The sequence below is a fragment of the Cupressus sempervirens genome, chromosome 5 (genome assembly GCF_028749045.1).
Source record: "Cupressus sempervirens isolate cs-2001-9-10 chromosome 5, ASM2874904v1, whole genome shotgun sequence".
Classification (NCBI taxonomy): Eukaryota; Viridiplantae; Streptophyta; class Pinopsida; order Cupressales; family Cupressaceae; genus Cupressus; species Cupressus sempervirens.
Window position 1 is genome coordinate 900,192,691 of NC_143122.1, and position 5,076 is coordinate 900,197,766.

The 5,076-nt window shown below is 28.6% G+C and overlaps 1 pseudogene; it reads right to left on the minus strand.

The window, feature by feature from the left end:
• Window positions 1-683: 683 nt before the first annotated feature.
• LOC149558832 (alpha-dioxygenase PIOX-like) lies at window positions 684-4,211 on the minus strand (annotated as a pseudogene).
• Window positions 4,212-5,076: the final 865 nt, after the last annotated feature.

Consider the following 5,076-nt stretch of genomic DNA (forward strand, 5'->3'; position numbering starts at 1 on the left):
TAATATTACTATATGTTGAAGCCTATTTAGGTGACTTTTCCAATGAAAGAAATCATTTTAGTTAAATGGATTTCATTGTTATAGGATTTATCCTTTAATTTCTCTCATGTCTCCAATCTCTACTCATACATTATGAACTTTTTATAACCTCTTCGTATTAAGATACTCACTTGCAATATGCAACCTAAAAAGAATCTACATTTAACTATCCATTAACAAAAACTCTAGCATGTTGAGTTAAACATTTCATTTCTAATACTGATTTATTTGATTTCAAAAGGATATATTTTATATTTTCAAGGATGTTACATTAGTTCATGTTTTCTATTTCAAAATGAAAATTAATTAATATGTAAAGTGAATCATAAGAAATTTCTTTTCTAGAATATAAATACCAAAAATCCATTATACATTTCCTTACAAACTCCATTTTCGGAAATAATAGGAAATGGATAACCCACTTACCTGAACAGATAATTTAATAGTTATTAACATAAAACCTTTCAATTAAGATAAATAATTAGGAATCTTAGAAGATTCTTATATATAAGAAGCATGTCTATTTTGGGCAAGACAACAAATAGAGAGCCCTTTTATTTTGATATTGTTAAATAACCACAACTATCTAATGATTGTAGCAAGGGGGAAAAAATGAAGAGCTTTGTAGTTGAAATTTGTTGATTTTATGAAGGGATGCAAAGGTAAAGTGATATATGGTTAGTGGTTTCTAGATTTGCACTCCAAAAAGAGAATGCACTAGATGAGTTCATCCATTTCTTCACCATTTCAGGGTAGTAATGATTCAAAACATCTTTCAAGCTTTCAATATGGTTCACCCTTTCTAACCCCTTTTTTGTATACACTTCCTCATTAAAATCACGTGTAAAGAAATGGTATTCTTCAAGTCGCCTATATTAAATTCCTATAGTTAGTTCCACGAGCATAGTAATTCAACAAGTATAAAATAAGATCAATGATATTTCAATTATTTTTTGAAAAAAAAAACAATAATTTATTCTTATTTCACATGATGCCATTAGTAGAAAGATGAAAAAGGTAGTTTCATTGATTGCATAACCTTTAATCTTTTTCTCTACCATGAATCCAACCAACAAATCTAGATTTTCAACATCATAACCATAAACCTTCTCAAGAACTTTAATGGATTTTTCATCATCTGTAAGATCTTCCCACTTTGTAATAGGGATCATAAGCATGTTTCTTCTAAATTCATTATATCATGAAACACTCCTCTCTCGATCATGATAAACTATAACTAAAAATCAAGTATACAAAGTTAGAAGCATATCATTTCAAAGAAATAAAATATTTAATAGTGAAGAGAATTCGCCTACTTTCAAGGGAAGCCAAATCTATGTGATCAGGTCTATCCTTTCCATTAGGATCCTATGCAATAAGTTCTCTCATCCATGTGGGATAGTTCCAAACTATTAGAGCTCCACTAGCTTCATGTCCCATTGATACAATCATTTCCTCATTTCCAATTTTAGACAATGTTTTTTGTCCATTAATTCCTAACAATTTTCTTAGATCTACCCTGCAATCAAATAAATTCATCACTCATTACTGAATATTCATATCATTTAGACAGATTTGTTCAGTTTCTATTCTTATTTTTCATAAATAAGTTTGTTGATGATTAGAAAGTCAAAAAATAACAAATTGTTGCATAAATTAGACTGTGGATTAGTGATAAACTAAATAGTATCTAATGTATGTTTTGTTATTGAAGAATTGAAAATTGACTTAAAGTTGAGTCAAAGACCTTGAAAGAAAAAATTGTCTAAATAAATTAGATAATAAATTTAATATAGAAACGTTAAGACTACCTAGAATTGGCCTCTTTTTTATAAAAAAACCAAAAAAATTATGTTTAATATAAACATGTTAAGACTACCTAGAATTTTTGTTTAATCCTTTCATCTTATTTGGGTTTTTCTAATATAACTTGAGTTATATTGAATAATTTTTAGAAGTCCATATAATGGAAATATATCCATATGTACTAGAGTTTTATTTGTTGCTGATTTATATTTCTTAGAAGATGCAAATGATATTTTATATTTTGGTGACTAAATGTATGATCTCTAACCTCTCTTTCTCCACCCCTTGACTCTATCCTTTAAACCTCTTTTTTGATTTACTTATATTTCTACTTTTTAGACAAGATTTCCTTATATTCTTTTACAAATTTGTGTAATTTTCATTTGGTGTTTGGTAATGTCTTAGAGTGTTTTTCATAGGTAGATACTAATATCACTATATGTTGAAGGCTATTTAGGTGATTTTTCCAATAAAGGAAATCCTTTTAGTTAAATGAATTTTATTGTTATAGGATTTATCCTTTAATTGCTCTCATGTCTCTCATCTCTACTCATACATTATGAACTTTTTGTAATCTCTTCCTATTAAGATACTCTCTTGCAATATGCAACCTAAAAAGAATCTACATTTAGCCATACATTAACAAAATCTCTAGCATGTTGAATTAAAGATTTCATTTCTAATACTGATTTATCTAATTTCAAAAGGATATATTTCATCCTTGGAAGGGTTTTACATTAGTTCATATTTGTCATTTCAAAAAACAAATGAATTAATATGTAAAGTGAATCATAAGAAACTTCTTTTCTAGAATATAAATACCAAAAATGCATTTTACATTTTCTTACAAACTCCATTTTTGGAAATAATAGGAAATAGATAACCCATTTACCTAAATAGATAATTTAATAATTATTAACATATAGCCTTTCAATTAAGATAAATAATTTGGAATCCTAGAAGATTTTTATGTATAAGAGGCATGTCTATTTTGGGCAAGACAACAAATAGATAGCCCTTTTATTTTGATATTGTAAAATAACCAAAACTATCTAATGTTTGTAGCAAGGGAAAAAAATGAAGAGGCTTGTAGCAGGAATTTGTTGATTTTATGAAGGGATGCAAAGGTAAAGTGGTATATGGCTAGTGGTTTTTGGATTTGCACTCCAAATAGAGAATGCACTAGATGAGTTCACCCATTTCTTCACTATTTTTGGGTAGTGATGATTCAAAACATCTTTCAAGCTTTCGGTATGGTTCACCCTTTCTAACCCCTTTTTTGTATACACTTCCTCATTAAAATTACTTGTGAAGAAACAGTTTGCTTCAAGTCGCCTGTATTAAATTCCTCTAGTTAGTTCCACAAGCATAGTAATTCAACAAGTATAAAATAAGATCCATAAGATTTAATTTTTTTTTTTTGAAAAAGACAAAACAATAATTTATTCTTATTTCACCTTGATGCCATTAGTAGAAAGATAAAAAATGCAGTTTCACTTATTGCATAACCTTTAATCTTTTTCTCTGCCATTAATCCAGCCAGAAAATCTAGATTTTCAACATGATTACCATAAACCTCATGAAGAACTTTAATGGCTTCTTCATCATCTGTAAGATCTTCCCACTTTGTAATAGGAATCATAAGCATGTTTCTTCTAAATTCACTATATCGTGAGGCATTCCTCTATCGATCATGATAAACATTCCCCATTAATTCCTAACAATTTTCTTACATCCACCTTGCAATCAAATAAATTCATCTCTCATTATTGAATAATCATATCATTTAGACAGATTTGTTTGGTTTCTACTCTTATTTTTCAAAAATAGCTTTGTTAAAGATTAGAAAGTCAAAGAATAACAAATTGTTGCATAAATTAGACTATACATTAGTGATAAACTAAATAGTATCTAATGTATGTTTTGTTATTGAAGAATTGAAAATTGACTTAAAGCTAAGTCAAAGACCTTGAAAGAAAAAATTATCTAAATAAATTAGATAATGAATTTAATATGAACACATTAAGACTACCTAGAATTGGCCTCCTTTTAATAAAAATATTTAAAATATGTCCGCACTGATATTGATGTTATCAAGAAGTTGACATTCAAATATAAAGTCACTCTTGAAGCACATGAGGGGTTTTGTTCTTTTCAGAGGGTGCATTAATGTCTCTAACAATGATGTTGTCTGGCATCAAACTATGCATTCGATAAATGCTGACAAATTCCTCAGTAAGAAAGTATGGAATTCCATGGTTATCAGGTTATTCCATTCCAACAAAACCACTTAGCAGAGAACTCCCAGTATGACCAAATTTGTCCTTCAACCTTTTACCTAGCAATCCATACCTGATCACACCCATAACATCATCTAAAAAACTAACATAGATTTTGTAACACTAACCTTCATGGTTAATAAAATAAAAATATAAAAACTATACATCTATGCATGGTATGGTTCTTTCATATAGTATACTATACATCTTCTTGCTATATACAACATATCTTTTTGTACATTTCTCCCACATTGTTTTTACAACCTATTACATTTTCTCCTCCATAACTTATGTCTTTCTGTCCCTTTTTGAAATTATTGCCAAAGATTTATTTTATTTAAATAGTAACATCAAAATGAGATAAAAAATTTGAATGTACCTTGAGAATGATTGCTAAGGTCTTATCTCAATTGTCTTACAAGACCTTACATGTGTGAAGTGTAATTTGTACTTCTGCTAACAATTCTATCATATGGTTCACTATGGAGAAGTTGTTGTCATGGATGAGAGATTTAGAATGTATAATATGTTTTTGCAGTGCATCCATGGTGGGAAGAATCATATTCTATATATCTATCAATGTGGATCTTATCCTTGCTTCTTCTTTCAATAATTTTTCTTGCATATCTGACAAAATTCTTATTTTCTTGAAATGTGTAGAGAATTAACTAAGGTCAAGTTGTAGGTACTAAGTGCTAGCCTTTAGATCTTCATTTATTTTGGACAATTTTTCCTTTATTTCCATAGTAAACTTAGAAACATTACATGGCTTTCCAAAAAGTGATGACACATTTGTACAAGATGCTTCTAAATTACCCAAAATTATAGAAAGTCCTACTTGATATATAGCTATTTGTTGAGTAATGTGCTCCAACATTTATTATCAAATTTCTTCTCTGGCTTCTACACTAGCTTCTCCTATCCATTAGTAACTTCATTAAATTTTTGGACT